The sequence below is a fragment of the Mustela erminea genome, chromosome 16, assembly GCF_009829155.1.
Source record: "Mustela erminea isolate mMusErm1 chromosome 16, mMusErm1.Pri, whole genome shotgun sequence".
Lineage (NCBI taxonomy): Eukaryota > Metazoa > Chordata > Mammalia > Carnivora > Mustelidae > Mustela > Mustela erminea.
Window position 1 is genome coordinate 73,125,289 of NC_045629.1, and position 13,565 is coordinate 73,138,853.

Sequence of the window (13,565 nt, forward strand, 5' to 3'; positions counted from 1 at the left end):
CATGGTATCAACAAGCTGGGATCGATTGTTGTTATTTACTATTTATTTCCTCTCCTGAGGCATCTCAGCTTCAGCACCAAGAGAAATGAGAGGACAAGGCCCCCAGATTCTCTGCAGTATAGTTCTAGGGAAATAGCATACTTGCTGACTGCTAAAAAAACAATTTCCCTGAATTTGACTTTGATTTCTGTCAGTCCTATTAGATTGTACCTTCCGAGAAGAGCCATTTGTTTTTGAAAACAAGTTGTACTCTGTGTTCTGCTGTTACTTAACTCACCAGCACCATCTGCTCGGCTGTTATGCCCAATTTGAATCAGAAGGAAAGGATTCTTTCTGTCTGCACACCCTGAAGAAGATATAGACCCCAAGAAAAGTCAAGGAGGTGGAGGAGATTTGTGGCCAGTTGGTTGGATGACTTTGGTCCCAGGTTTCAATTTGACAAGTCAGTGTTAAGATGAGAGTTGGCCCATAGCCAAGAGTGAGTCAAGTTCTCAGACTCTGAACTCTGTGCTGCCTGGATTGTCATACCATCCTAGGGAAGCATGCTGAAGAGGTGACGACTTTGTTTGGCTGTTAGTGGAGTCCTCTGGATTCCAAAGAAAACAACATGCCTTGTATCACAACTGTTACAATTGTTGGGACTAGCGGATGTGTCAAATCCGGCACATCTGTCCCTGGGTATCTGTCGATCAGAAATTTACCTCTGTAATCTTTGAGGAGTGTGTGCATGTGGGTGCACATGTGTGTGAGAGAGAGACAGAGAGAGTGAGCATGTGTGTGTATGTGAGACAGAGACAGAGAGAGAGAAAGTGACAGAGTGTGTGGTATATGTGTGTGAGAAAGAAAGAGACAGAGAGAATGAGTGTGCATGTGTGAGAGAGAGAGACAGAGAAAGAGAGAGAGAGAGATTGTGTGTGTGTGTGTGTGTGTGTGACAGAGAGACAGAAAGAGACAGAGAGAGATTGTGTGTGTGTGTATGTGTGCGTGTGTGTGTGAATTTGCCCTGGGGGCGCATACTAAGTCTGTGTGTCTGTGCAGTGGATGATGACGAATGGAAGGAGTGGACAATGAATTCAAATACATGCGTGAAATTACAAACCAGCAAGGCAGAGTGCCTTCCAAGTATTCTTAAACCAGACTCTGGTTGAAGCACTATTCTTTGTTGCCAAAAAAGGATTTATTTCTTGGAAACTAGCAATGCAATAAAGCCGACCCTCAATTTCCTATAATAACAACAAGCTTCAAGTTTGGCATCCAAATCACCAGGGACAAATTGTGCCAAGCAAGCAAAGGAGTCAGAATCAGCACCCACAAAGGCTGTTCTCAATTCAGCAAAAGATGTTCTTCTAAAGTGACTGAGCTCTTAGCTCCCGGCTTCCATCCTGCCCACCCACCGAGCTGCTCTGCATCCTCCTACTGGCTCCTCCCCCTCACTCTCTGTCTGCCGGGGCCAAGAAGAAGGTGACTGGTTCTCACAGAACCTCCTAGGGAATTCAGCTCCTCTGTCAGGTTAATTTTCACATTTTTTGAGGATATGCCTCGAGCTGAACTTGAGCCATGCCTTTCTAGTACGGAAGAGGGTGATCTGATTATGCCCACACTAGTAATTGTTGAGGTAATGGCAGAACGGAATGATAAAGTCTCAGTGGGTGCAGGACTCCTCTGGCAGAGGCATCTGAAGAAGCCTGGAGATGACTTAACCTTCTTCCAAAGAGAGGTGCTTTATTTTCAGTTGAAAAACTGCTTTCCCCCCCTCAAAGAAACTAAAGTTCTCCAGCATTTTCCAATTTCCCTCAGGTATCATCAATATTACATAAAAAAGGAATTAGATTAATAATAGCTACATTTATTGATAACTGTCATCCTAATATGTGCTTGATACCTGGTGGAAATTACCTTTAATTCTCCCAGAACTTTCTGTGTTGCCTCAAGGCCCCCATTTACATAATCCCATTCTCCTGTCAGTTTGAGGGGGGGCAATTTCAGAGCAAGGAATAGAGACACCCTAGCTGATGAGAATTTATTTTTAGTTTCCATGAGGAGACACTAAAGCTAAGTAAGGCACCTGATGACTGAAGAACTAGGTCTCATGTGGAAATTAGAATAATAATAATTAAGTATATTATTAGTGACATAATATAAATTTAAATATAGAAACTGATAACCACTTAAAATTTATAAGTATAAAATAAGTGTACTGTTAACAATATATATTAATATATTAATTAATAATAATTATTAATCACCATTGATCTGGTAACCCCAAAACAACTCTGGGTGTGCTATTCTTATGGTTCAGTTGCTCCTCATCTCTGCTTCTGCCTTATAATCATTCCCAAGAAAGAGAATCTAACTGGGCTCTTCATCACCATCCAAGAAAAAGTATCTCTGTTGAGTAGAAGTTTTCTTTTAATTGTCCACATGAGGCATTTGTCCATTAGTTCTTGACTCACATCCCATCCTCAAATCCAGGCTGTGGTGGTCAGGGTTATTTAGTTCCTATAAAACAAATCACTGTTTACTACAGAACAAATCATGGTGACCTAGAGTTGAAGAACTTCCTTCTGCTGGTTGCTTTATTTGCTCATTTATTTGTTTTCTGGAAAGGTCCTTGGAGGTTTATTACACAGCCTGACAAAGACCATTTATAAACAAAGAAACATGAGCTCATGAATTTCAATGACTTGTCCAAGGTCACAAAGCTGATCAGTTGCCTTATTTATATTTGAACCTAGGTCCATCATTTTCCTAGCACTGTGTTTACCATCTTGCTTTGTAGACTGTTTAATTTTGCAACAATGTTCACTGAAACATTCATATCTCTATGTTTCTGATTTTTGATTGCTAAAGACTGCTGGCAGTCTTTCCCAATCATAAGATTACATGACACAGAAAGACTAATAGAGAGAAAATGAAAAAAGTAAAACAAAATAATGGTGGATTAGAGGTGTCTTAAGGGAAGAAATTTGCATACTGTTTGAAAAAAAACACCCGTCACCTGGACCTTAGAAGTGACCTATCTGCCTCATAGTAAAAGAGAAGAGACATCCAGAAACACATCCAAAAGAAGGTAGAAAAGGACTGTTATTGTTAAGTTGAAAGTTAGAGAGACGGGCTTATGGCTGAAGGGACAGAACTTCTACAGTAGAAATCTTGTCCTACATTACTAGGATCAGAGTTGGCTGGATAATCAAAAAGTTAGAAAAAAATGAGGAAATCATAAATCATCATGCATAGATATTTTAAATATTCTATTTAAAGGTAAGCTGACTAAAATGTATGCATAGGTTAATAATTTGATTTAAATCCAAGCTTTCTCATTTCTCATACATGACTAAAATGCATGTATAGCTTAATAATTTGATTTAAATCCAAGCTTTCTCATTTCTCATACATGACTAAAATGTATGTATAGGTTAATAATTTGATATAGACCAGAGCATCTATTAATTGGAATGTTACATTGCCCTTATATAAATACTATGCACTGTCTATTATTTTGGTTTTTTTAAAGTGAGGGTCAAACCTGAAGACTCTTGAAACAAGTTGGATACAGACATTTTCTCAATCTTTCATCAGGGCTCCTTGGTCTTTTAAAATCACTTCACACACATCTAATTTCAATTACATAATTCAGTTGTTTTTTAAAAGCAATTGAAACTTAGTGAGTTTTTCCAAAGCATTCCACTTAGTTTTCTTAGCATCACAGTATAAATAATTCTCTTCCCATAGTCATATTTTATCCATTTACTATTTAACTGAAATGCATAATCACAATAAGTAAAATGGCATGAATAGATTTAGAAGCAGACACTCTTAGTAAACATATAACGCTGGGGTGGGGGATAAAAGTATAAATGTGCAACAGAGAGCAGCTTATTACTATGGATGTTGAGACACCAATGGCGTCAGTCCATAATTTATAGAGAGAATGGAGAGCATCATTTAATTTGCCAACTCAGTTGTGTGGAGTTTGGATGGAAGACTTTATAATATGGTTGACTTTGATGTATTCTACGGAGAGTCAACCCTATGTTTTCCACAAGAAGAAAATGAGGAAAGCATGTTGTGTGGCTGAGGAATGCCAATTAGGAGCAATCCTATATAAAACTCCTTCTTAAACTAGCTATTAAACATTTACAAGGTCAAGAATTGGTAGCATAAAGAAGAAAGCCAAAGTACCATCTTTATATAGCAATTAACAAATCATTGATTTGTTTTTTAAATAATATTAATTTATATAAATCTATAAAAACACCTACCCTTTATTTTAGATATTCCCTAGGAGTTTTTGAGGGTGTTGCAGGGTACATAATATACTGTACATAATATACTTCATTAAGGATTTTTTATTATAATTGGGAAAACTAAACTAACAAACAAAAAACTAAAGCTAGGTAAAGACACACACACACACACACACACACACACACACACCCTTCTTTTAAAGGACAATAAGCTATTCCAAAAATTGAGACTTGAACTACCAGATCTCCATGTGAAAGCCAGAATACTAAAATGACCCCCAAGATTCCTGCCCCAGTATTATTGCTCTGTATAATTTCCTCCCATTGAATGGACCAGACTTATGAATACAATAGATAGCCACTCTATGATTACATTACATGGTATTAGACTCTGTCATAGCAGAATGGAGAAAATTCTCAGCTGATTCCAAAGAAGTAAGCTGTCATGTTACGAGAGGGCCATGTAGCTAGGACCCAAGCAAGCCTTCTGGGAACTGAGGGTAACCCCTGGCCAGCAGTGAGCAAGAAAAGTAGGATTTCAGTCTACAACCATGAGGAGCTGATTCTCCTAACAACCTGCATCCCTCGCCGATGCTGTGATTGATTCTAGCTATGTGAGGCCTTGAACAGAGAACCCAGGCAACCTGTGCCTACACTCCTGACTCACAGGAGTGAACTCATGGGTAAGGCAGAATACAGAGACTTCCTGAGAGCTTCAATGGAGGTTGTTTGAGAATATTCACTCTGAATATTGTCATCAATATTTCTTAGTTCAAGAAACAATCTCTTTCTCTCGGCTTAAATTTTCAAGAGGAAAATCTGATTTATGTACCTGGGGTCAGGTGATAATACATGGACAAATCAGCTGTGACTAGGAAGGAAGATTCCCATAGATCAGGCACCATTGCTGGATGAACTACCTCTGAGCATTGAGAGTGGCTTCCAGAGAAGAGGGAACATGAGTTTGGAAGAGCCTCAAGAAGTGTTTGCTACATAGAAACCCTGTAGTCGAAGTACATTCTGAATATTAAAGATACTTATGAGTATTATATTTGGAAGGCACTGGAAAAATCACTGATCACAGTGGATTCCACCATCAGTTACTACCAATGAACAGTTTTATCTATCTCACAATTCACAATACTCCTATTTAAAAACAAAACCAGAGGGATGCCTGGGTGGCTCAGTGGGTTAAGCCTCTGCCTTCGGCTCAGGTCATGATCTCAGGGTCCTGGGATCAAGCCCCACATTGGGCTCTCTGCTCAGTGGAGAGCCTGTTTCCCTTCTCTCTCTGTCTGCCTCTCTGCCTACTTGTGATCTCTGTCTGTCAAATAAATAAATAAAATCTTAAAAAAAAAATAAAAACAAAACCAGAAAACTGTCCTGACCAACCTCCATTTAGTAAAGACTAATGTATTACTTTTCCTTTTACATTATTTAAAACATGCATGATGATGTCAACATTTTTTAAAGCAATAAACAACAATCACATTACTTTTTTATGTCCTATAAATTATTGAAGTATAATTCATGGAGCTTCCACCTGATTAACTACATAGTACACTCTAAATCCAAAAAGATCAAGTTCAGAACCATTCATCCAGCCCAGTGCCCTCACCTCATAGTTGTTGAAATTGTAAGAAATTTGACTTTTTTCTTAATCTTAAAATAAAACTCAGAATCCAAAATCCACCTCTCCTTTAATCAAAAACCAAACAAAGAAATTAAAGAATCTACTTTCTTCAATATCAACGGGAAGAATGGAGGAAAAATCTTCAGGTAGAGAGCCAGTCAGGTATCACACATCCAATCATACAGTATTGGCAGAATTTCTGCCTGTGTAAGTTCTGGAAATTAACATGGTTGCCACTTGAGGGTAATTCCCAGCCCACAGTTCTATCATGGAGTAAGAGAGCTACTAATCTCAATGAGGTAAGCATAATTCATTCATGCACCACTTACTAGTTGAAACTATTCTTCAACTGTCCCACAAAGGTATTTCATTAGTCACGGGAAGAACCAAGAAGTTTTGGAAGGTCCAAAGAAAACCAACTGCTACCACTTGGAAACAGATACAGTATTGGTAATATCAACTTTTGACACTAAGTACTAAACATGAAAATATGATTCCAATTGTTCCTTAATGACACAGGCACTTGGTTAGGTGCAAGCATGTGATTAGGAATCCTGATTTCTGAATAAATGCCAATGTTGAGTTTCCAGGATCTAATTACAATTTCCAGGGTTTTAATAATAGAGACTTTGAAGGTTTGTTAAACTTCAAATGTCCTTAAAACTTTTTTGATGAGTTAACTGTAAACGAATAAAAAACATGTGCATTAAGTTTCCCTTGGAATACATGTGGGTTTAAAAATTAAGGGAAAAAGGACTTGGCAAACATTGACTTTGAGACCTGCCAAAGCCAAGGCATTTGAAAAAATAGCTCAAGACATTTGGAGAATCCCAAAGTCTGGTAGGGTTTGTCCCTCCTTTAAAGAACAAATGAGACTGAAAATAACTTTTTTTTTTAATGTTTCAACATGGACATTCTTGCTAAAATATTGAAAGTGTATAAATATCTTGCTATTTTTTTTAAAGATTTTTTATTTTATTTATTTGCCATAGAGAGAGAAGCGAGAGCAAGCACAGGCAGACAGAGTGGCAGGCAGAGGCAGAGGGAGAAGCAGGCTCCCTGCCAAGCAAGGAGCCCGATGTGGGACTCGATCCCAGGACGCTGGGATCATGACCTGAGCCGAAGGCAGCCGCTTAAACAACTGAGCCACCCAGGCGTCCCTATCTTGCTATTTTTACATGCATACTCACACACACACACACAAAAATACATACACAGGTAGACATACAAATATATTTTGACTTGGCCTAAGTTCAAACTTCAGTGAGTATCAGCCTTACTTGGCTCCTTTTAACATTCACAATACAAATGAATGAAAAACTTACACCAATACTCAAACACATATCACAGCACATTTTATTTGATGGGATTGTTCCATACTGACAAATCTTATTAAGTTACAACTTCTATAAAACCCTTCAATGATTTCTTATTACTCACTCCAAGCACATCAAAGCCCTTAGTTTTCTATGATTTTGTACCTTTCCCCAGGCAAATCTACTATTCAAGACTTTATTTTCCCGTTCTTCCCTGTGTATACTCATTCTCCAACAATGCTACAATAACTCCCATCACATGGCTTGCAAACACCCATCATTTGCACCTTTGCTTTTTGGTCCTCTCTGGAGGATAGAATACCACTTCACCTCCACCTGCAAATGTCCTGATCATTCAAAGTACAAACTAAAATAAGGCTTCCTCATGACCTCTCTCATATCATCTCTCATAACCATAGACTTGGCAAATCTCACCAAACCAGGCATCTTTAAAACAACAAAAACTCTTCCAAGTCTCTGTGCTGCTCACAATCACAGTTCAAATCTCTTGGCATTACAGAGGTGAGTCAGGTATAGAAGAAATCTTTACATTCATTCCTCCATTCTTGCTGGTTCTGGCTGATTTGAGAAATTGGACCTGAGGATACAGGAAGAAATCAAATATAGTATTAATTTCATCACTGCTATGGCTGGACTGGTGAAAATGACACAACTTCTATTTCTAAGAAGCCAAGCTGAAATAGAGGAAGAAACTTAGAAATAGTGTCAGGATACCTGCTAGTCGCCTACCAAGACAAATGCACAGGGCTGAATCAAATCTTTCCTATTCAATTTTGATGCAATACCTTCTCACCCTGATTATTGGATTATAGTGGATGAGAGTAAAAGGAATGCCTGTCTGGGTTTTCTCCAGCACTGGTAGGGAGTGACACAAAAAAAATCAAGAACTAGGGCGCCTGGGTGGCTCAGTGGGTTAAGCCGCTGCCTTTGGCTCAGGTCATGATCTCAGGGTCCTGGGATCAAGTCCCACATCGGGCTCTCTGCTCAGCAGGGAGCCTGCTTCCTCCTCTCTCTCTGCCTGCCTCTCTGCCTACTTGTGATCTCTCTCTGTCAAATAAATAAATAAAAATCTTTAAAAAAATAAAATCAACAACTAACTATTCTTTCCCCAACCAATTCAGGGCTACCATGCTGGGGATCCTGCCTGCCTTCTAGCTCTCCTTACAGGTGATCTGACCCAGCCATATGCTTGTAGGACCTTGAATATCTCCTGTTTGTCCATGTGATATATTTATTTTTAATAAATCTGTCCTTTGAAAATGTTGTTCTCTGTGGGAAGGCTCTTCTTGTCCATCTGGTACAGCTATTCAAACCTGGAAAACTCAGCTCAGAAATTATCTTTCGTAGACAATCACTGAACCTCCTTTGGCTCATTTTTCTATCTACTCCTTTGGGTAGTTTGACCATCATCTTTGATATTACATAATGTACTGGCTTGTAGTTCCTACCTACAATTCTTCCTGACAAGAGTGAACTTCTTAAGAACAGGGACATATATCCTGTTTTATTCATTTCTATCACCTAGATTTGCTTCATACAATCAATAATCAATATAGTCAATAATAAAGAATTGTTATGTAAATATGAGTAGGTCTAGTTGATAAACTGGCTTCTCTGATCAAGGCTATACTGAGAGTTAAGTGGGGCCAACTCAGCATGGTATAACTTTATGCAGATTTGAGGGTGAGATGAGGGGGCCAAACAGGGCAGGAAACAGGCAAGACAGACAGAACATATAGTCCCTTCCAGCAATGGTACAAATGATCATTCTTGTGGTCTTAGACTGGTTTGTCCTCTCCTTCCAGGCTTTGGCTTCAAATTAAGCTGTAATCCATGTTATATCTTTATTCCTTCAGAGCCAGCAGCTTTCTGGATGCCCATTCTGTTATAGAGACAGAAGTACAAGGAGCTGAGTCTAATCACAGGAAAGCATTTAAAGCATCCGTCCATGACATAAGTGCTAACACTTCACTGGCCAAAGCAGGTTCCTTGGCCAAGCCCAAAATCAATGGGGAAAAATATTCTACCAACTTTGATGGCAAGTGCTACAAATTCATGTGGCAGAAAGTTTGAGCGCATTATTTCATCACAGGAAGGGTGCAAACATCGGGAGAAATTTTGTAGTCTCCCACATTGCCATCACTCTGACAGTGAGTGCTCAGTTAATAATCACCCCTGTCTTCTCTTCTATTTATAGAGCAATATCCTGCTCTCTTTGAAAAAAGAAATTTAATGTCAAATGTACCTTCCACATTAAGTTAGTGGCTAGCTTGGGGTTGTCCAGATTGGGGATGGTCTCATGAAATTACAGAGGACACAGTGTGAGTTGCTTTGGATAAATATATGTTGGTCATGAGGTGATGGCAGAAGCCAGGAATCATGCTCACAAGGGATGATTGAATTAAATGTTAAATAAATAAGTACAAATTTTAATCATGGATCAAAGAAGCATATAGATAGGAAGTAGTAATCAAGATAGGGAACCAAATGTCCCAAAACAGGGGAACTGGGAGTGATTTGGGGCCAATAATAAGCACCCAGGAACAAATGTCTTGGGTAGTTCAAATAATCAGAAGCCAGTCATCTAGACAAAGTTGAACATATGTACAAGAATAAGACTTATCATCTATTGGACATCTACATCTCTGGCTCTTCAGTAGGCATTTGTATACATTTTGTCTTCTCCAATCAAATTTGATTCTTCTATCAATATAAACCTTATAAAATGATACATATTTAACTATCAATACATTATTAATATCCCAAAGGAAGTTATTTTAAAACATAGCTCTGAATGATTACCCAAATTATATGTTCACTTTCCATTTTTCCTAACTACGTTATATGTAAGTTAATTCACAAGTGGTCTATTATTAATTTTAACATATCCTGAACACAAGTTCATCATTAATAAGAGAAGGAAGAAGCAAAATAGAACAGTTATTAGGGTACATGCATCATTTCATTTATTTCTTCCTGCATGACAGCAAAGTAGATGATCCCCATCCTTCCTTCACTGACTGAGAAACTCAGGCCAAGAGAAGCCAAGTCATGTCCCAAAGTGTGGACTCATAAGACTATATAATTTTTATTATACCAAAATACCAAGTTCTCTGACAAGAAAGTATTCTACTCATTGAATACACAAAGAGTTCTAGTCTGTGTCAACTTGATTCTCACATACTAAGAGGCCAGATCTGGTGGGGTAAGCAATAATTCAATGACTACAAATCACCTTAACTTCACAGAGAACTAGAGGACACCACAATAGCCAACCGAAGACATTTTCCTTACTATTGACCTCCAATGTGCATCTTGGATCTTGTGTGTCCTTAATCAATATTTGTTAATAGCTAGCTTTTATATACTCTCCCTTATAATCTCAGATTTTTCCTTAGCAGTAAACATTTCATGAACAAGAAGTTATTACCCAATTCATTCATATTTTTGCTACTTTCAGCCAGTTTAAAGGTGCACATGAACAGGGGAGGGTGAGGTGTGGAGGGTGAGAGAGAAAATCTTAATCAGGCTCAGGACCTTGAGATCATGACCTTGAGATCATGATTGATGAGTGACTAAGCTGGATGCTTACCTGACTGAGTCACCCAGGAGCCCCTGAAGAATTATTTTTAATTCTGATAATAAGGTTTAGAATTATGTATCTATTTTTGTTAGTAACTTACATGAAAATTGAATTCATCCTGGAGCAAGAGGAGTTTTGTTTTGTTTGTCCATTAGAAAGGTAATTAGTAGGCTACTAGGTTAGTAAGTTGAGACACTTTGAATGGATTGTTTCTTCTAGTTCAAACTGGAACTGTGGAGAACAAAAACAACTTCCAACAAACTAATTTCTAAAGGGTTTAGACTTTAGGGGAATTGGGTTTATAATTAATTTTTTCCATTCCTAAGAGATTTCTAAAAAATTCTCTTTCTTGATAGCAAATCCATTCTTCCCCTTAGAGGTACATTTTATTTTAAAGCTTCCAGAGGCAGTTCACTTCAGGGGAAAAGTTTTGTATGGCTTTGGGGCCAGACACATCTTGGTCTGTCATCTGATATATTTGGATAACACACTTAAACCATCTGATCATGAATTTTCCAATTTATAAATAAGGATAAGAATACCTAACTCATAAGCTTGCTGTAAGGATTAAATGAAATAAGGCATAAAGTTACATTTTGCAGTGTAACAAGAAGAGAGCTTTTCAGGGTGGTTGGGTTGAGAGGTGATAGCCATCAAGGAATGTTGGAAGGCTGTGGATGAGATTTTTGTTTCTCCTATCTTGATGGAATCCCTGCATCAGAGGATAAAAAGAAGAGATCCCTCCCTTTGCTTCTGGCTGATGTTTCCCTGTGTCACAAGGGTTGATTACAGCTCTTCCTTCCTTCCACAAGCCTTTCTACTTGAAGGTACAAAAGGGAGAGGGATGTGATTTTTGCCGTAAATGCCACTGGTACAACCTTAGTGCATTTTGATATATTGTTACTTCAGTCCTAGAACAGATCCAGTAACAAATTCCAGCCAGGGCTGAAATGTTATTAGGATTAGATACTTGTATCCTTAGTAGATTAATAGTGTAAATAATATGGCAACAGTGGATACTATGATGTACTGCTCAGATTTCCTTTCAGGACTGGGAAGGTACTGATTCCCCCAACTGTCAGATGGGGTGACTGCTGATGGTTCACAGATCAGTCCTTTTCTGGAAAGGTCCCTGTGCTGGGGGAAACTGCTTTCCTCCAGGTTAAGCTCACATTCAGGGGCAATTTGGGGTGTGGTTACAAAGGCCTGGTCCCCTTTCCCAAGGAGGAAATATAACTGCATGAGGTAAATCTGTTAACACATAGTATTTCTGTTACTTTCCTCACCTTCTTGTGCTTTGCACATGAGAATGCATCGATACATTGATAACCCAGAAAATCTTAGAAAAAATTGTTAACTGAGCACAGACCAGTCTGAGGGTCCAAGTGGCTGGGCTGAAAGATGTATAAATTGCCCAACTGAGAAGACGGATGGCACCTGGAGGGAAACCCAGGCCCCTCTGCCAAGTGTTGAATTTCAATCACTCTATTCAGATATTTAAATTCTCTAGGTCTGGGGCACCTGGGTGGCTCAGTTGGTTAAGTGGCCAACTCTTGATTTTGGCTCAGGCCATGATCTCAGGGTCCTATGATTGATCCACAACTCGGGCTCTATGCTCAGTGGAGAGTCTGCCTCAGGATTTTCTTTCCCTCTTCCCCTTCCCCAACTCCCTCTCTCTCTCAAATAATTAAATAAATCTTTAAAAAAGTTCTCTAGGTCAAGTGTAATTCCCTCGCCCGCTATCTTTCCAATTCATTCACTTGAATGACCCTCACATCTCTTAAAAACAGCCCTCACAAGTCACTTCTTACAGGGAGTCTTCCATGATTCTCAGACTGTATTCATTTTTTCTCCTCTAAGGTATTGATGAGATATAGGCCTAAGGCTTTTAATATATTTACCTCATTTTACTATAATTTTAATCTTACTAGAAGGGGGTCCATATAGAGATCTTTGTCCCCCAAATCTACCAATGATACTTAAGTATATGTTGAATCAATATTAGTTAAATTGAACTGAAATATGAAAAGGTCACTTTTTATTATCATTCCAATTTTGAACTGGCTGAAGTGAAGATCACCTCTGACTTTACCAGATAACAACCATTTTTTTAAACTCTCTGGGAGGCTGTGTTGCCATTCCAAGAGCATATTTTAAATAGATGAGACACATACCTAAGGCTTTAGAGAAAAGAAGACTATTCTCTCTAGAAAACTTATAAGAAAATAATCTGCTCACTTGAGGGACTGTCACCCTCCCCAAGTCTACAGCAAAGCACAGATTCATGAGATCCTTCTGAAAATTGTTTTATGAAACTATGAGGCAATGTAAGCTCCAAAGTCTCTTTTTTACTTCCATATTACATAAAGAAAAATCACTACTTGTTGTATTAGAACATTCACTTATTCAATTTTTAAAAAATATTTACATTTTTTCTCTCCTAAACATTCTCAAGTCTTTTGGCACATTATTCATTTCAATTATGCTGAAATTTTTCAATCTGGCCTTGGTTATATAACTCAGGTCTTTCATCACCAGTCCCTCTCCATGAGAGTGGGTAGTTTTAAATAATCTTATTATAGAAAAGAATAGATTGAGTGGTTTGAATTACAATTTCCCAACAGATTTCTAGTTCAAATAAAACTGTCTTTGGTTTTAATGTGGTTCTTTTTGTGCAATGGCAGGAAATAAAAAGGGACACATTTTCAGAGCTAAATATGGTAGGTACAAACCCCACAACATTTTGGAGAGACACTAGGGCAAAC